This window comes from Leopardus geoffroyi, chromosome C1 (assembly GCF_018350155.1).
Source record: "Leopardus geoffroyi isolate Oge1 chromosome C1, O.geoffroyi_Oge1_pat1.0, whole genome shotgun sequence".
Taxonomy (NCBI): Eukaryota; Metazoa; Chordata; class Mammalia; order Carnivora; family Felidae; genus Leopardus; species Leopardus geoffroyi.
The window spans coordinates 48,763,300-48,783,895 of record NC_059328.1 but is presented as its reverse complement, the minus strand read 5'-3'; the positions used below and the strand labels follow the sequence as shown (position 1 = coordinate 48,783,895).

General features: G+C 41.1%; 1 long non-coding RNA gene across 1 annotated transcript; it reads right to left on the bottom strand.

Moving 5' to 3' along the window:
- Positions 1-63: 63 nt before the first annotated feature.
- On the bottom strand, positions 64-20,553 carry LOC123597978. The gene is made up of 4 exons (XR_006712340.1): positions 20,197-20,553; positions 13,940-14,108; positions 3,671-3,794; positions 64-942 (listed from the first exon to the last, which is right to left on the bottom strand). It is a non-coding gene; the product is annotated as an uncharacterized LOC123597978 (long non-coding RNA).
- Positions 20,554-20,596: the final 43 nt, after the last annotated feature.

Sequence of the window (20,596 nt, the reverse complement as noted above, 5' to 3'; positions counted from 1 at the left end):
ACAGCTCAGAACCTGAAACCTGCTTCAGATTCTGTGTCTCCCTCTCTCTCCCTGCCCCTCTCCTGTTCACACTCTGTCTCAAAAATAAATAAACATAAAAAAAAGAAAATTGTAAATCATTCCAAAAAGTGGTTAGGCATTTGAGAATACTAGTCATTCCATTAATGATGTTATACCCACTCACGTCCACTATATACCCAACTATATTAAATGGCAGAGAGAAAAATCATGCACTTGCCACATCGTTTCTCTTTGAATTGCATTAAAACTGAGAACGATATTTTACATCTTAATACATGCTAGCATTTTGTTGTTCAGACTAAATCAATCCTGAGTTTCTTTCTTCTGTTCACATTCCATATTAGGGAAAGGGGGTCATCTGATGGAAAGGATCTGATTCCTGTGTCTCAAATTCTTGTGACATCTGTTTTTTTTTTAATCCTCTCTCATACCCCTTTGTTCAGATTTATCAGCATTTATTGAATATCTTTATAAACAGTGCCTGTGCTTGGCCTATAGTAGGGGCTCAAAACTGGGACTCTATTCCCTCCCTCTCTACCTTATAATAAATATTTATTTTATTAGTCAGGGGCCTGGCCAGAAACAGAATACTGTACATTCTCCTATTAGGTTCTGATGAGAATTTAATGGACTATTTCTAGAAGTATGGATGCAGTTGAGGAAACCAACAAGTGATGAGAGGCGCCAGGCATCCAGAAGCTGTTACTACTCTTAGGTGAGGGGAGGCAGCAATATTTTGGGAGACTGGCATGAGCCAGTGCTATGGAAGGCTGCTGCCCATCAGAAGCTGTAGTTATAGAGGGAGCTACCATTAGGCTCTTGGCATTGCGGTGGTGGGGATAGGTTACCTCTTGTCGACTGAACCATGGTGGAAGCCAGAGGGCAAAAGATCCTGGATGATGCAGTTTGCAGGGTCAACTCCTGGGAAGCAGAGAAGTGAGGGGAATCGATTCAGGTGACCAAAAGAAAAATAAAGAGCATACTCACTTTAGAATTTAATTTCGAAACAATTCATGAAGCAGTGGTATCCAAATTTTACAGAAGAAGACATTGAGGTAGTCAAGTGTAAGTAATTTGCTGAAAGTCACACGACTACTAAATAGGAGTTAAATTCCTGCCTTCTAGTTCCACATCTGTTCTTTTTTTTACCAAAATGTCTGTCTTATACTTTCTCTATTGGACCTGCCTTACATTTTTGACAATGTGGATGTTACAAACAATTGTGATTCCCATTTTTAATTTAGCTACTAGGAAGTCCAGAGTCAAATTTTAAGCCCCGTTTGCTAAGGGCTGTGGGATTTTATGGCTTGCATTTCCTAGTGGCCTTCTCTTATTATTTGATCTTACTTTCCTTTTTCCCTGATTTCTTTATCTTTTTATATTAAATATCTTCTTCCATTTTTTCGAAGAGGTAAAAAATGAAGAAATGAGTATGTAACCATGGGCCTGTGCTAAATCAGCCTTTTCCCTAATCCAGAGCCATGACTCAGTGTATAGAGACTGCCAACCCCTCATCTCCACCCCTCACACACACAAACCCCCATGATCTTTGCTTTCGAGTTTGATTTTACCATCACAGTTTTACTCAACAAAGTGCACCCCCCCCCCCTCCAGCCACTACCAATCAATTAGTACTGACAGGGCAACTGAAACCTATTTGCAGTGTTTACTGTAATATGACCGGTAAATTAACTGATAATACTGCAAGATATTTAATTTGGAAATGCCCTATGGAGAGAGCAGCTTCCGTGTTTAATAGCAGACATCCTGAAAGCCTTTTACTCAAGCTCACTGCATGTGATGAGAATCAGTGTAGTCTGACTGCTTCCCACACTGCAAATACCTTAGTAAAAGGCAGGATGAGCAACTATGTGAACGTATTCTCTCTCCAAATAATTAATTTTTCTTCTCCAGGCTCAAATTTGTGGCATTATTCCAAGGATATCTCAATGGTTATTAAAAAAAAGTGCTGTGCTATTTGTTTTTTTATCATCCTAGATAAAGGCCTATTTGGCCTTATTAATAGAGTTAGCTCCACTAAAGTTGTAGGGTCACAATTCCATTAACTAACATCCTGAAGCAGCATTATACCATTCAGGAGAGAGTGGAATTCATTTAAGCAATTCAAGACTTGGATTCCATTCAAGACCATTTAGCAAAAGCTCTCAAAGGACCATTATTTAAGAAGCCGTGCCCATAAGCTTATGATGGCATAGAGCAATATAACTGTAAAAATATTACTGATCGTAGTAGTTTCTTAGAGTTCTATAAGTATTTGTAGATTATGTGTTTTCATATATATTATCTCATAACCCCAAAACAAAGCTTTAACAAATTTCTTTTTAACACATATATACTCTCTGTGTATGTAAATGTAGAATCAAAACAAGAGTTTGAGTCTGTGGGGAAATCTATCCAAATTCACTGACTGGCATCATTAACACGTTCTTTAACCAAATTGTTCAACTTCCATGCTGTTGTGTGAAACTCAGGTGCATTGGCTTGTGAGCTTTGATCATGACGAATGGCAATGTATTTACTTAAGCTGGTAGCCTAAACATTTTCTCTTTCTCCCCCAAGTTTATGAGTTCTCCCCCAAGTCTCTCCCTCAAGTTTATGAGACTTTAACATTGACACAGATGTGGTTATTTCCGCTTCTCAGATACATTCTGTTATTTTATGTGTCTGAGAATTAAATTAATAAAATGTTTAGGATTCTGACCCCTTCTTTAAAAAATTTTTTTTAATGTTTATTATTTTTGAGAGAGAGAGAAAGAGAGAGAGAGAGAGAGAGAGAGAGAGAGAGAGAGAGAGAGAGCATGAGCGGAGGAGGGGCAGAGAGATAGGGAGACACAGAATCTGAAGCAGGCTCCAGGCTCTGAGCTGTCAGCACAGAGCCCGATGAAGGGCTCGAACTCACAGACTGCAAGATCAGGACCTGAGATGAAGTTGGACGCCTAACAGACTGAACCACCCAGGTGCCCCAAGGATTCTGACCCCTTGTAATGAGAATCTTCCTTGATGTTGTTCTTTTCCATGCTCTTTCCACTCGTCTATTTGTTTCAAAGATGAACAATGAGCACATTGATGATGTGTTTGCATTTTAAAGGTTGCTTTCCCATGTATCACTTCATTATATTTGTATGTAGTCCTGTGTAGCAGATATCATGATGCACACTTTGCCAGACAAGATATTCATGTTCTAGCCTTCAGAACTAGACAAGCTCTGGTAGGGTCCACTGACCCAATGGTGTCATAGTCATTGGTGTTCATCATTTATTACTGATTCAAAAATATCTGTTGTTTGTCTCTCTGTGTACAACACAATACCGGACATTGTGAGGGATACACAGATATACAGAACACCCAGAATATGTTGTCTATGCTCCAGGAGTAACTTAAAGGCAATATATTCCTTCCTACCCTCATGTCTTCCCACATGCTGTTTTCTTTAGAAGATTCTTCCTAACCCTAGCCCAGAACACTCTTCTGAACTTTTCTGAACTCTTCCTAATTTTTTGGATCTCCATGATGAGGTAGGTACTAGACTGTATTCACTAGTATATTCCCCGTCACCAGTACAGTGCTTGGTGAATGGCAAATATTTCGTCAGTATCTATTGACTAATTGTGTGAACTCAGCATATTACCTTAGTGTCTTGCTGTCCGTGTGATAATTATGGTCTCTTGTTGCCCCAGTGAAGTTACAGCTCACATTTCTCTTGCTCTCAGAGTCCTTATTGCCACTTATGCTTCTGACTCTCAAATAAAATCCTAAAAAACAGATGATATACAAGGTCGCAAAAGTCTTTCCCTAGGACAATTTGTACTGAAACTCTGCCTGGGCCCACTGTCAGTCTAAAATAGGAAGAGCTGATCAGAGAAAACACTGGGAACTCAACAGAAAACCTGATAGAATTCACCAGTTAAATAAAAAATTAACCAATTTCTCACTTTTTCCTAGAAATAATAGAATCATAAATTATATCCTGTTTGCAGTTCCAGAGTTTCAATTACATGGTTAATATTCAGCATATAATAATCCATGACAAATTGACAATAAACTTATTTCTTTAAATGACCAAAACATAAATGTAAGAGATTTAATAGACAAAATGCCATATCTCCATTATAATATTCTGAAGTTGTTATATAGATATTAAGAACTATAACACATATTTTTAACCCTATGCAACTTTGGTCATTATCATCATCATCCTTGTCGACATCAGCATCATCATCATCTTCTACTCAAACATCTGTACATTTTTGGCATGGACATTGGGCCTGGCACTTAGTGTGTGTTCAGTGCTTTTGAGATGAATGCATATTCATATACTATGACTGAGAATTCACAAGAACTTTATGGTACACAAAGAAAACAGTTTTCTGGCCATTATTCCATTTGAACCACATAACAACCTGATGAACGAGGTATAGGAATGATTACCAACTCTTATGTTAAACATGGGGAGTGGGAGTGGGGATTGAATGATTTGTCTAAGTTCAGTCACAATTATTATGTGGTATGTGTAGAGGTGCCATCATACCCAAGTCTTGAGACCAACTCCCAGCGCTCTCCTGGCTTGACTTTCAAACGTAAATTTCTGTATGGGGGAAGAGGTGAGAATTCCGTAACATGTTAAATGGTGCTCAGTACAGTTTTGAAATATCAAAATAGAATTGGTGTGATTTCTTAAATTAGAGACTCATTAATCTAAACAGACAGATACACCATTGAAACAAATTTAGGACCTGAAAATAATTGAATACATTGTCTTAGGACTAAAATTAGAGGAAACCACAGGGTGTGTGGAACAAAAACAACCATGCTATTAGTGAACTGTCAGCATCTCTTAGTCCAAAGGAGTGAATAATTATCACAAGAGAAAAGGACAAATAAAGCATAAGTAAGCAATGGTTGTAACAGTGTTCCCCTGGGGATAATTATTTGTCTTTATTGCATTCTATAGATGATGTAGAACCTTCTATTTTCATTTTTATAGTCATATTTGATGTGTGCAATTTAAAAGTTTGCTTTTTAATAAGCAAATTATTTTCTTAATGTGTTTTATACTTGGTAAACATTTAGATTTTACATAAGACACTACAAACATTTTTAAACAACTAGCGCCTCATTATTTAACAACAGACCATTGTTTATTCATCTGGCACAACAATCAATACACATCTAATAACTTTGCAGTAATTAGAACTGTTCAGAGAAACAGAACAACTTCAGGAGTTCCATGTGATTGGAATCCTCTGGGTGAGGCTGGTAGTGGCGTGAAGGAGAAAATTCCTGCTTCAAGTAATAGGATGGGTCTCTTTATATCTTTGTTAATTCTTACAAAGTATGTAACTGTCCTTATGTCAAAGGAGGTCTTCAATTTGCTTGCAATGAAAGTACAGGTATTTATGATAATAATAAGAAAAAACCCACAAGAACAACCCAGCATTCTCTAAAGGTAACTAATTAGTGAAAGAGAAGGAGAGGAGAGATATTTTATTATGAATAATTTATTATGAACTCAGGAAAATTTAACTGTGTAGAAAACATAGTCATGAGCTTTTTAGCAACTAGGTAAAAAATAGAGAAACATTATCCCTCAGAGGAGTGTATGTTGTAGATGAGGACTTGGTGAAATTCAAAACCCAGAAAGTAAGGCTATGGCGTGGACCAGGTGCAAATCTTCCAGAGGATGACTGCCCCCAGAGAAAAGCTTATAGGAGGTGTGGCGCGGTTGCTAAGGAAGGTGATTCCTACCTCACATGGCCCTACATTTCTGTGGAAAAAGGATGCATCTCTCCTCTCTACTTAAAACCCTTTGATGGCAATCCATTGTATTCATGAAAAAATCGGGAACTTTTACCATGGCCTTCAAGGCCCTATATGACCCAGCTTCTGCTCATTTGCATTTTCCCTGAATCCCTCTGCTCTCACCATGATGGGTCTGTACCAATTGGTCAAATGCGTTGAGTTCCTCCTACTCAGTGCTTCTTCAGATGCTGCTCCTTCTACTGGAAGTACTCTCTTCTCACCCTTCCACCTGGCTAATTTCTATTCATTTAATAGATTTTAAGTATTCCTTCTGCAGAGAAGACCACACTGGCCTCCACCTCACTCCGTTTGTGCTAAATCACACCAACAACTCTTTTACATGGTATCTGGCATTTTTCATTGTTTCTGGCACTAGAAACAACCTATTTGTACTTTTATTTCCTTAAAGTATACACATGGGTTAGTATACACCCATACATATATTTTCTAGCTCTTTCCACTGAAGGCCTAGAAGGACATCTAGCTCCAGATCTTGGTTTCTAATACCTTTCTCCAATTAATGGAGCCAGGGCTCCTTGGAGAAATGGTTGATTCTAGGGCTGGGGCAGAGAAAATGCAAGATGAGTCTGGAGTATCTTGTAGTGACAGAAAGCAAGGAAATGTTTTAAAAAATGGTGATTCATGAAAAAGACACAGTGGTCAACCTGCAAGAACTCCCAAAGACCAAAGCTGGGATGGTTTGAACCAGAAAAGAAGTAATGACTATTGGATTATAACTTAAAGAATAAAATCAACATCCATGAATTCATACTGACATAAAGGACCGAGTAAATAATCAGAGGAGGAACAAATGGTTCTTACAGGACAATTACAGAAAATAAATGCACCTCCAGGAGGTAGAACTGTATTCCTCTCCCCTTGAATGTGGGCTAGATTTAGTCACTCACTTCTAACTAACAGAGTATAAAAACACAAATATAGGAACGTTACAGTCAAGAAATCTGACATGCAGTCCCTCAACTAAGAGATTAAGGTTAGTATCACCAGTGATAAATCACATTTATAGCATGCATCCTTGACATGATGTGATGAAAAAGACGCTCCACCCTTTAACCCATCCAAAAAATCTATTACACCAGCCTATTAGGAGAAAATATCAGACAAACCCATGCCAAGGGACTTCCTACAAAATACCTGACCATGAATTTTCAAAGGTGTCAAGGTCATGTAAAACATGACCTGAGAAACTGTCACAGACTGCAAGAGACCAGATGCGATCATGATATTGTCTATTACAACACAGTTAATAGTATTGCACCAATGTGGATTGCTTAGTAGTGACAAATATGTTATGGTTGTGTAAGATATTAGCACCAGGGGACAAAGAGGGAAATTTCTGTATTGTCTACAACTCTCCTGCAAACTAAAATTATTTCAAAACTGTTTCAAAAAAGGTATTTTAAAAACATCTGCTCCGTTAGCAGGAGTTTCTGTCGTGATCACCACTGTATGCCCATTTCGAGAACAGGGGTGCGTGCTGGATAAAACTTTGGGTTCTGGGGCCTGGCTGCATGTTTGATTCCTGGCTCTAACACTGGTGGGCCTTGCTGTCAGCAAGTTTTGTAAGTATTCCATGTCTCAGCTTTCTCATCTAAAAAAGAATGTAAAATGGTTGGAGAATCGGAGGCCTTAATATGTGTAAAACATGGGGGTGCCTGGGTGGCTCAGTCGGTTGGGTGTCCGACTTCGGCTCAGGTCACGATCTCGCAGTTGATGAGTTAGAACCCCGCGTCGGGCTCTGTGCTGATGGCTCAGAGCCTGGAGCCTGCCTCAGATTCTGTGTCTCCCTCTCTCCCTGCCCCTCCCTCGCTCATGCTCTGTCTCTCTCTGCCTCAAAAATAAATAAACATTAAAAAAATGTAATATGTGTAAAAGATGTACAGCAGTGCAAGTTATCACTGACGTAATTCCCATTTAATGTATCAACACTGACTGAGAGAATGAATGATGGGAGGTTTTCCTTTTTGTTTTTGTTTGGCTAAGAGTGAGTCACAGTTCCCTCGACATCAGAAAGAGTTTGGAGAAGAGGTTCAGGGGATGGAGTAGGATGAATGGAATGGGGCTCCGTGAGGCACCATAGATGGTTGGCATCAGGATGGCAAGAAGCGTGAGGCTAAGCTGTGGGGAGTGAAGCACGGAGCAAAGTTGACACGGAAGTGTGTCTGATTGGCCAACAAAGAGGAGCAGTTAGCCTCTCTGGGCACACCGCCCTTCCTTAAGTTCTCCACTCTTCCCCGCTCTGCTGCGTGTTTGCAGGGGTCTGACCCGTGCACGCTGCACTTCTCAGCCTCCTACTTCAGCTGGTTTCAGCTGAATGTGGCCAAGGGGACTCACTGGTGGGAGACTGGAGAGTAAGGGAGAGGCCAGAGGTTTTCTCTCCTTCCCTCTCAGTCTTGGGCAGCAATTCTAGCAGCAGCCACATCTCTTCTACAAACAGTCCTGCCACGGTCTCAGCTTTTGGCCAAGGGCCAGTAACACCACCTTTTCTTCTGTCCCTCTGGTCTAGGGTCTTAGCAGCTTCCTTCTGTAATTATTCTCTGGGTTGCCTCACTGTCTTCTAGTTGGCTCTCAGTTCCTCTATTACCTATGCAACTTACCCCCGGTTTTGAAATCCCTCTTAGGAACGCTCAGGTGGCTTCCATGTTCTGGTTAGATTCTGACAGAAACAAAAGGCATGATGCAACTCCCCGTTTTCCAGACCGACTGGAACCCTGGAGAAGGTTTTCCAGGGCTACCACAGACAGATACTGGTTGTGTCCCTAAGCATCAATTACATAGTCAGCGTGCTGTGAACTTGCCTGGGCTTCAGGATATTTTGAAGTTTAGAAGGAGGTACTGGTGACAGCCTGTTTAGGATTACCCACACACCACGGCCTTCTGGGCAGTCCCACACAGAACTAACAAATTTGATGGAGGGGGTGGGGGGGTTTCAGAATCCCAGACACAACAACAGATCCAGTGACAGGTCCATCAGGGGTTATGTGGGCTGAAGAGCCTCCCCTGCTCAGAAGTATGCCAGGGAATTGGAGCCAAACCAGGGGTATCCATACCATTCTAAGTTCTGTAAAATCTGGCTTATTCAGGCTGGGTCTCCATACAAAACAAAATGCTACTGTCATCAGCATTTTGTCTCTGGTATTCATTTCAGCCACCCTCCACTTGAGTCCCTTGCTCTCAGCCCTCCTTATTTGGACCTTCATCTCTCCCATCTATTCCTCACCTAGCTCTTGGGGATAAGACGTGGGTTGGCCAGCTATCCTACCCTGAACCTTGGTGTCTCTCCCAGGACATCATTCTGGCATTGTCTTGCAGCTTCTCATACATCCACCACTTTGATGAAGGACTCTCCTTCTACAACCCCATTTAAGACCTCACCATGGTCTTCCTTTTACTTTATTTTATTCTTGAAAATAGGAAACCAAATGAAAGACAGGATGGGAGAGCTGGTGATGAGGCTGGCAGCCATAGTCAGGCTTGAGTAAAGGAAAGAGGTACAGAAGCAAACAGTTGGCTCAGAGGCTGTCAGGTGTAATTGGACTCTGAGAGGGGCGCCTGGGTGGCTCAGGTGGTTAAGCATCCGACTTTGGCTTGATCTCACCATTTGTGAGATCGAGCCCCACATTGGGCTCTGTTGTTAGCATGGAGCCTGCTTCAGATCCCGTCTCACTTTCTCTATGCCCCTCCTCTGCTTGCTCTCTTTCTCTCTCAAAAATAAAATAAATACTTAAAAAAAATTAAAACAAACAAACCTAGACACTTAGAGTGGAAGACGTGAACATGTATGGGAAATCCAAGAGATTTCTTTTAAAGGAGGAGAGGAATAGTAAAAACATTCAATTATAAACACACACTATAGCTTATAGTGTAAACCCCAATCAGATGTCTGTCTAAGGGACATCCTCGCCTGTCTAAGGGACAGCAGCAGTGACAAGTTTTTCTAGGATGAGGGAGCTTTAGCTTCTCTACAACTTCCACCAGCTTTCCCCCTCAATTCTTTGATCTGAACATGTGACATTTTCTCATTCTTATGGAGAAGGCTCTGCAAAAATAGGTTTAGGACAAGCCTGCTAGGCTCTCCTTTCTACCATATTGAGCCTCCTATGAAATCCCTATATAGAAATTCTAGATTCCCTATTGAAAGTAATAGTTCATGTCTATCAAATATTGACTACTGTACTTAAAATGTATACTTTACTTTTATTTTTTAAATGTTGGTTTATTTCTTTTGACAGAGAACGTGAATGAGTGAGAGCAGAGGAGGGGCAGGAGAGAGGGAGAGAGTATCCCAAGCAGGCTTCTCCACAGTGTCAGCACAAAGTCCCTTGTGGGGCTCAAACCCACGAGCTGTGAGATCATGACTTGAGCTGAAATCAAGAGTCAGACACTTAACTGACTGAGCCACCCAGGTGCCCCTAAAATGTATACTTGATTTTAAAACATGACCATTAGGTACCATGTATTTAAAATGCTACCATTTAATGATTCTGAAGAACCAGTAATCTTATGCTATATTCCCAAATAAGTCACAATCATAAATGCCTTCTTCCATGACCTATAAAAATAAATCTAGCAGTATTCACTTCCTCACAGGTGGCTATTTGATGAAGAATAATGAACATCTTTATCACCACAGGCTGATACTGAGCAGTCATCTGCAGAGCCTAGACAGCAGATCATTTTTAGCTAAGAGTCAGAAAGAAAATGTATCTGAAGTGTGATGTTGTGAAAAATGGGTTTTGCATTCATGCAGACCTGGTCTGAATCTTGGCTTCACTATTTACTAGCTCTGTGACCATGGGTCATTTATTTAACTTTGTGCTTCAGCGTATTTATCTGTAAAAAGACAGATAATAGTATGTCTCTTGCAGTGGTTTTTTAGAGGGATAAGTAAGTGATACTGTCTGATATGCTATGTCTGGCATTTAGTGGCTTGTTACTGTTGGTGATGGTGTTTTTAAGTATATTGCCCGAAGGATATTCTCTCTTATTCCAGCCCCCTTCCGGAGACAGCATGAGGTTGGATCCATAGTTAGACTGCAATGGTTCTTAATGCCAGCTACACTTTAGAATTGCTTCAGGAGTTTTTTTTCAAACATAACAATGATAGGCCATGTCACAGAGCAATTCACTCAAAGTCTCTGGAGGGGGAGTCCAAGCTCACTAGGGAATTCTAATACGCATCAGGGAGTGAAAAATCACTAGAACAGAGGAACCGTGGATCTGAATTTGCATGATGTGATGGTTAATTTATGTGTCAACTTAACAGGGCCATGGGATGCCCAGACAATTTGGTTAAAGATTATTTCCTGGTGTGTCTGAGCGGGTGTTTTTGGATGAGAATGGATCTGTAGACTGAGTAAAGCAGATTGCCCTCTCAATGTGGGTGGGCATCATCTAATCTCTTAAGGGCCTGAATAGAACAAAAAAAGGCAGAGGCAGAATTTGATCCCTGCTGGACTGAGTGAGCTGGGGCATTGCTTTCTCTTGCTCTCCCCCTGGGCTCTCTTGGTCCTCCATCTAGAATATATTATGAAATTTCCTGAGTCTCCAGCTGGCAGAGAGCAGATTGTGGGACTTCTCAGCCTCCATAATTATGTAAGCCAATTCCTTACAATACATATCTTTATATATACATATACATTTATGTATGCATGTCTATATACATGTATATGTATATATATGAATATATCTTTGTCTACATCTATATATACTATTGGCTCTGCTTCTCTAGAGAACCCTAATGAAGGTAACATTCTTACGATCCTGTGTACTCTACAAATGTGAGGAGACTATCCATTCTTCTTCCTCTTTGGTGAGAAACATGGACCTCTATTTCCCTAAAACCAGTAATTAAAGTTTGGTATCACCCTAGACTCAGGTCCAGGGTGGAAGGATTTGGCCGAATATATTTGCATAAATATAATCCTAGGTACCGTATGTTGCAGTTATCTAGAGGGAAGTGTAAATTAAGTCATGTTTATATTTAGGGACCACTCATGGATGTTCATATTTTTGATATATGTATGTTAATCCATTGTAATCATTAACTCTTTTGATGCAAAAATTGTCCTATCTTTGGCCAGTGGAAAACACTTCATGTTGACTCTAGTGTTGTCTTAATATGACCTGATAGCACTTAGCCAATGACAGCTACTATTATTATTACTTATTCTTATTGGTAGATGGACTGTCATATTCTTGAAAATGAAGGTTGTGATGAAAGTATAGTCTGAGAACTAATGATTTTTAAAACACCGAGTTAAGTTTTTATATAAATGCAGAAGGGTTGTGGGGAGAGGAAAATAATAAGGCAAGGTTTAAAAGGGGAACACATTGTTATCTCATGCTACATTTATAGGCATAAAGGATTTTTTTAACCACTTCCTTACCAACTCAATCACCTTTAAGACAAAGTCAACATTGTATTTATTTCCTGTAGATTTTATAACCTCCCAGAAGTTTCCTGGTAAGCCCCTGTATTAAAAAGAACAGGTGATATCAAGGCCAAATGCATGTTCCTGACATAAATAGCAGGAAGTCTATGAAGTGTTTGTTGTAAGAAGAGTAGGACTGAAGCATATGCTTGAATATCTATAAGCACAATATGTTCTGCGGCACTATATAACACCTGTGTGGAACAGCCAAGCCATATGTTTCTGAAATCATACTTTAAAAATTACTACGTAGATGTCAAAAAGGAAAATGCACATTTGCACAAAAGATAAACATGTGTTTGCTATTAGCATAACTCTTTATGGTTTCCTGAAATCTTTTCTAATTGTAACAAGTTTTTATCTTGTAGCATATGCCAAAATGTCTTTTAAAATCATTAAAGTATAACCACCTAAAATCTTAGAAACATATTGTCAAAAGGGTGATATTAAAATTTCTATACAACGTTGGGATTTAACCAGCAATACCTTTAATCCAACTCATGGAATTTAGTATTAAAAACTCCATGTGTCACAAAACAGCCAACGTTAGATCTATTATCCTCTGATATTTGCTTAGTCTCAAGGGAAGAACGTTTGACTCTTTTTGGCCGAAGACTTAAACATAATGTTAAGGTAGTCGGTGCTGTCCGTGTGCCTATGTGGTTTGGGGTTAGAGTGAGCAGGGAGAGGATGTAAGAAGGATGAAGGAGATGTTTTCAGCCTGCTATATGTGGGTAGGGAGTTTTCTACGTGCAGTATATAATAGAGGGGAGGAAGACTTAAAAGTTGGAATAAATGGAAATACTAGCTTTGAAAAAATCAGAAAGAAATGCAGGATCATTAGTAGTTGACATTTGCTATCCCAATGGTTTGATCTATGGTGCTTTTAGACCCACATTTTTTTTTTTAATGTTTGTTTATTTTTGAAACAGAGAGAGAAAGACAGAAAAAGAGTGGGGGAGGGGAAGAAAAGAGAGGGAGCCACAGAATCTGAAGCAGGCTCTAGGCTCTGAGCTGTCAGCACAGAGCCCAATGCGGGGCTTGAACCCACAAACCGTGAGATCATGACCTGAGCTGAAGTCAGACACCTAACCGACTGAGCCACTCAGGCGTTCCTAGAGCCACAATTTAATTTAACTGAAAGGATAATTTAACTGAAAGACTTCTTAAAATGTGTTTCTAAATTGAAGTCTTCTTTGAGCCTATTTTTAATGACTAGCATAGACATTGATAATTAGTAACATTCATTTGGAAGACATTATTTGATAAAGCAGTGAATATAGTAAATTGACATAGTAAAGTAGTGAATAGCATTTTGTTTCTATAATTAGGTAAAACAACCAAATTTCATTTAGTAGCCATTAATTTGCTGAATAAACCTCCTAGTCACAGTTAACATGAAAGAAAACATTCATACAATTCTGGTCAAAACATTATGAACTCTTGGTTAATTACGGTCCAAATTACTGGGGTGGTTCTATATGAGTACAATGAGATGCTCTGTACAAGACTTTGATGGAATAAGTCTGGGATGTATGCTTCACAACTTTAACTTTGTCTCTCTCTTGGAGATTCACAGGGTACATAGCATATCAAAAGACTATTCTAAGATATTGTGTAATAACAAAGCCTGTTTAACTCACTGTGTCCCAAACTTAGTTGACCATGGCTCTTTTCTCCCAAGGAAAACCTGTTATGACAGAACCTGATTTCACTGGAATAGCAGCAGGCCCAGTCTTGGTGCATCATGAGGTCTCCAGGCCAGTCTTGGCAGTCCCTAATGGCAGCAATGCACAATCTGGCTAGTGAGACCTAAGGGGGAAAAAGATGGCATACAGAGAAGGTCTTATTATGCCTTGGATGCTGTTACCTGAAAAATAGATGCCTCTAAAGGTTGCAGCATCTTGCAGTCAGAAAGTCACGCACTTTAGGTCAAGGCTAGGGGAAGAGAAGGAAAAAGCACTTGGATCTTTGATGCAGTGATTGAATCTGCAAGTTGACTTGATGACGGCCAGTCTCTATATTTCTTATAAAGGAAATAAACATCATGTAAGCTGCTATTGGGAAATCCCGGCTTGGAGTAAGGTAAGAGGGCGTCCTGCTGATTTCCTGGGAGATTGAGCATTCAGGGCATGCTTGAAAAGGAAGCATGATGGGTTGGTTGTTCAGAGCACAGACCAAGGGGATTAATTGAGCGATAAGTCTTTCCCTACGCAAGACTGAGCCTGCTGTTCTGATCATGGCAAAGTCAGCCTCATATGGGTCAGTGTGGCTCAAACAGTACGGAGTGTATCAGTAAGGATAGATTATGCTGAGGTAAGAAACAACCTTAAAATCTCAGTGTTTTCCACAACAAAAGTTTATGCCTCACTCAAGCTACATGTTCACTGTTGGCTAGTTGGGTACCAGTCATCCTCACTCCGGACCCCAGGCTGAGGGAGAATCCCCATCTGGAAAACTGCGAGTTGTACTGTAGCAGAAAAGAAAGCTCTGGGGATTTGTGCACTGATGACAAGAAAACTTGGTCCAGGAATAACACCCACCATTTCTCACAGCTCATTGAACACAACTGGTTATAAGGGGGCCAGGAATAGGAAACAGAACACTGTCAATTGCTATTACTCACATCAGAATGGTTGGCATAGCAATAGAAGTGTCTAGTCAGAAAGTATACCTGAGTACCTTAGATCCTTTCTGGGAAGTTTGGGCAAAAGTAAGGCCTAGGTTGGTGGCTAGAGAATTACAGGGAACTGGATTTGGCATTTGCTAAATGTTAGATAACGTATCTGGACTCTATCCAAGCAGCCTAAAATTCAAGGCAGGACACTAGCCCGAAGAGGAAAACTGGAGGGCCAATGAGACACTCGGCCTTGGTTTCTATTTGCTAAGTGCAGGGAGATAAGCTTTCCATATGGCTTAACTTAGAGACAGGATTTTCTGGAGCCAAGTGGGATGGGAAAGATGATTTTAGGTCAGGGAAGCAGGAAGGAGAATTTAACCAACCTATGGTTGAAGGAAAGCCAACAAGAGTTTCAGAAGTCAAATTTGAAGGAAGTAGTGAGGGCAGAAAAGAGAGAATAAGTAAACAAGGCCTGAGCACAGGAGGATTACAGGTGGAATGAAATGTAATGTGAGGCACGGTCTTTGACAAATGGTTTAGGAATAACGTAGTGAACCATGTGAGAAGAGTCAACACTTATCTTGCTTTGTGACCAGCAAAAGATAATCGCACAATTTCAAGGGATTGTGCCAGATTAGACAAACATGTATTTATATTTTAGGGGAGAAGCCTATGATTTGGTGAGGCTCCAGGTGCCCAGTTAGCCAATGGCAAAAAGATGAATTCCAGACCCACGGGCCACGGGAGGTAGGGCTGGTCTGAACTGGATATATATGGCCTGCCTCAGCATGGGTTACCTCAAAGATGGAGCAGAGCTGAATCTTCAGGCAGAAGACTTCTAGTACCTATAGCTTTGCAGACCCAGAAAGGCAAGGCTGGACAGATGTCAGCTTTCATCATTTCTAGATGAGCCTTTCCAGACAGACCTATGTTACTGGCATCCTTGGACCTCTTGTCATGCCTATCAACTCTGGTGCTCATTGGCCACCTGGTTCAAAATTTCTGTGAAATCTCTTTGGATGACTGTCCCCTCTCTTGAACCTGATGCTGGCCCCATTGTGCGTCCACGGGGACTATTCCAGATCTCCTGACATAGTAAGAGCTCAATAATAGTTGGTGGTTGATGACAGAACACAGAAGATTTACTCACAGAAAACGAACATTAAGTTGTTCAACTTGACCGGAAGCAACGCTTCTAGAAACTTGATAATATAAAAATGGATTGGATGAGGAGAAAAATTCATACTTGTTGCACTTCTGTTTTACATCAGGCACGGTGCCAGGCACTTCGAAACATCATCCCGTTTATTCCTCACATCAGCCATGAGGCAGATTTCCTTTTCTCCCACTTTCTAGGATACGACACAGAGACTCAGAGGTTAACTGGCTTGCGTGAGTTCACATACCATGTCAATTAGTAAGTAGTGAAGCAGTGATCTGAAGAAGAACTCAGTGACTCCATGGCTCAAGGCCTTCTCACTTTACCACTGTGCTTGCCAACAGAAATAACACAGTACGTTCATCAACCAATGAGCATCAGAAGGGGCCTCCTAGATATTTATACATCTGCTAAAGAAGGGAACCATGGAGGAGAGAGCAATTAGCAAACTAATGAATCATCCTCTGTTGCACAAATAAGCTAATTGAATTTATTTAGGGAGAGGCAGTGGAGTGGTACCGCCTCCGTGTTTCAGCTACACAATCTTAGGCCAGTTACTTATACTCTTGGAGCCATGGTTTTTGTATCTTGTAGAGTGGGATTGTACTCCCTCTCAGGCCTCCCTCACCCAATTTATTATGAGGAGTAGCTGGGATGATGTATGCGCAATCAAGATGAAAACCGTCAAGAAATATTCAAAGGGAAGGCATCACTATTGGCTTTGCCTAAGTATCAGATATTAATCAATAAAACATTTTCCCTTTCAAATGTGTTAAAATCGTACAGCAGGGAGCCAGGCTCACCCCCGATTTTAATAAGAAAACACTTCTTTTTTTTTTTTTTTTTTCAACGTTTATTTATTTTTGGGACAGAGAGAGACAGAGCATGAACGGGGGAGGGGCAGAGAGAGAGGGAGACACAGAATCGGAAACAGGCTCCAGGCTCTGAGCCATCAGCCCAGAGCCCGACGCGGGGCTCGAACTCACAGACCGCGAGATCGTGACCTGGCTGATGTCGGACGCTTAACCGACTGCGCCACCCAGGCGCCCCAAGAAAACACTTCTAATGAAGGCTTCAGGCATGAATTAAGTAAATAAAAATTAGGTTCATAGAAACACTTAATATGTAAGTTTAAGAGATTTGGGGGCGCCTGGGTGGCGCAGTCGGTTAAGCGTCCGACTTCAGCCAGGTCACGATCTCGCGGTCCGTGAGTTCGAGCCCCGCGTCGGGCTCTGGGCTGATGGCTCAGAGCCTGGAGCCTGTTTCCGATTCTGTGTCTCCCTCTCTCTCTGCCCCTCCCCCGTTCATGCTCTGTCTCTCTCTGTCCCAAAAATAAATAAACGTTGAAAAAAAATTTTAAGAAAAGAGATTTGCTGTGCAGAACGGAAACTGACCATAAGATTCAGGGGGTTGTTAATGATAGAGAAACCTGAATTTATTAGCAGTGGGCTTGGTTTTCATTTAAGTGACTTTCGTTTAATAATTTCATATAATTATCAAGTATTCAGAGGTACTGGGCAAAGCATCCTTTTTAAAAATGTACTTTTTCTTTCTAACTCCCTCTAGAAACTGGAAAAGGAAAAAAAAAGCTTTTTTATATTTGACTCCCTCCTATTACTGTCAATAGCAGTTAAGTGCATTTATGGAGACACAAGGCAGCACAAAGATTCCTCTGTGATTCATCAGAAGGCCCATCTTAAGTATAATTACATTACACAGCTCTGCTCAGTCATTAGTTTCTTATTTAGCGACAATGTCCTTCATTTTAAATCCTTTGATGGTAATTATTTGTAACTATGCCCTTGAATTTTGAAAGCATGTGTACTGTGGCCCCGCTGAACAATGGGCATTTCTAAACTAGGACGCAATTGGCTTCCCCTAAGGGACCCTACGGGAAATGGTCTGTAACAACGCTGAAAATTTGCAAAAGGTTTCTAAACTTGAGCTACAATCCAAAACGAAGGTGTGCGGCTATTCGTATGTGTGTGCGATAAAAAACTAAAAAGCAAGTCGCTAGGTGTAAGGCAGGACTTTCTTAACCCTTACTGACCATGGCACATTTTAAAGTCTTCGACATTACCTAAATAAAGGCACATTCACACGTATCAATAGACTGACCCCCAAGTGAGGTGCTTCTGAGACATTTTTAGTTCTACCAGTCACCTCTGTGCAAACAGGTTGTGTTTAAGCGTTTATTCATTTATCGAGCACCCACATGTGCCAGGAACTGTTTAGGTGCAGAGAACAAGATCCTAAGAGGGTTGGTGCCCAAAGAGGAGATCACAGGCCAGTGCAGGGGGACACATAAGCCCCAATAACTTGGTTATCCTCAGGTGTGTGAGAAAGGGCAGCTCATGTTAATGTTTCAGCTTCTTACCTTCACCTGATGATTCAGTGGGAGTTTCCAGGATGTCCTTTTTTTCTTTTCTTTTCTTTTCCTTTTTCTTTTCTTTTTTCTTTTCTTTTCTTCTCTTTTCTTTTCTTTCTTTTTTCTTTTTCTTTCTTTCTTTTTTTTTCTTCCCTTCCCTTCCCTTCTTCCCTTCCCTTCCCTTTTCTTTTCTTTCTTATTTTTACTGCTCCCTTTGGAACTTATACCCCTGTATCCCTCTTGTTCCCAGTGCAACTGGCAACCACATCAACTATGCTCTGGATATAAAGGCCAATGCCCTGTCTGGGTCTCCCTAAGAGAGGGCATCCCTCCCATATGCCTCCTGTGGACCAGCAAACACTGGCGTCGCATCTGACGGTTATGGCAACCCTGCATGTTGCCATTCTTGTCTTTTATTCCCCACTTCCCTTTCCCCGCTTTTGTTCTCTCGGGCTCCTTTGAAAGCCCCATTTATGTTCTTCACATATGGCAAGTATTTGGGGTCAAAACTAAAAACCTATAATGTGTTCCTCAGCAAAATGATTCGTTAAGCAAGGCTGGCTTCAACTTGAAAGAAAAGGTTTCGGTAGGCAACAAAACAAAACAAAAATCCCACAAACCATTCTGGCCATGCTGTAATTCTTCTTCATGAAAGCAAAATGTACTTATACTTTACATGTGTGCATTAAATAAAGCCTCCTTTCCCAGTGCAAGAAGGTGAGTATTGGAGCCATTAAAATTTTTGTTTTCAAGCTACATATGGTTATAGAAATCCACACACACAGACATTTACATTTTCCTAAAACACTGGCTTTATAGTAGGAACCAGAATTTTCTTAGGAATTAACCCTCTGGCCAGGTGGCCCAAAGAGAACACTGTAGAAACAATATTTGTGGAGTGCCTGTTACTGCCAGGCTCTGTGCTAGGAACTTTACACATAGTTTTCTCACTGATTCCTTACCACTAACCCTAAAAGGTAGGTAGCAGGATTATCGTGTTGACCCATGGGGAGAACTGAGGCCTAGGGGTTAAGAATCTTGCCCAAGATCTTTCAATTTTCTATCAAGCTGTCCCTCACTGTTGAGATGCCAGCGGATTCCTAGGGTTCCCATGATCCTTGCTTCATCGGTGTGTGTTTTCCTTTTTCTATAAAGCATGGGGAACCCCAGGTCATGTTTGAGTGGGAGAGCAGTTGCTTGAGAGCATGGGACACTCACAGCATGAGCACTGTCACTAAAGAGCAGGTGCTGGGGCAGAATTCCTCTGCAGCTATGATAAGGGGGTGACCCCCGAAGCTCTCCACCGGGACGGATCTGAATTTGAATGCCAGCTCTATCACCTGGGGGACTCTGGACAAGCTGCTCATCCTTTCTGAGCCTTACTTTCTCAGCTGGAATGTGAGGTTAGTGCTGTCTGCCTCTCAGCACTGTAGTTAAGGACTAGAGAGAACACAGAGGAAAATTCTTCATTCCCCTTCCTCCGTGTTCCTACCCTGCACAGCACTTCTGCTTTGCCAGAGCAGGCCCAGGCCTGCCCTTGTTTCTGAGTCAGTGCTGATCCGCTTTACCAGTTTAAGCCTGTCCGGATGTGGTCCTGACATCATGCCTGGGTCCTACTGTACCCGATTTTTCCTCTGATGTGCTGAGCCCAACTCCCCAATCCTTCTCATCTCTGGCCCAAGTGCTGGCTGGGGTCTAGCGAGCTGAATGAGCTGGACTTGCTCCTGCTGCTTGACTGGACACACATACCCACCTTCAACCTGGACCATGTCCAAGATGTCAATATCCTTTGGATAGCATTGAATGCCACTGTAGAGCTGGCCTTCACAAGTGGGTAGGGTCATCCTACTCGGTAATTTTTATAATATTCTGAGCAATTTCTAGGTACCAGGCCCTGCAAAAAATAGGCATGGTCCAGGCAGTTATCCTAAGGGCTTTACATATATCATCTCATTTAATCCTTATGTAATCCTGTAAAGTAGGTACTATGAATATCTGCATTTTGAAAATAAGGAAACTGAAGCTTAGGAAGGTTAAGGGTCTTTCCCAAGTGACACAGCTAATAAGAGCCCAGAAACCCAAGCCAGGGCTCAAAGCCATTATACCATGTTCCTTTCCATCCTACCTGTCAACCCTCTGCTGCTTCTTCCTTT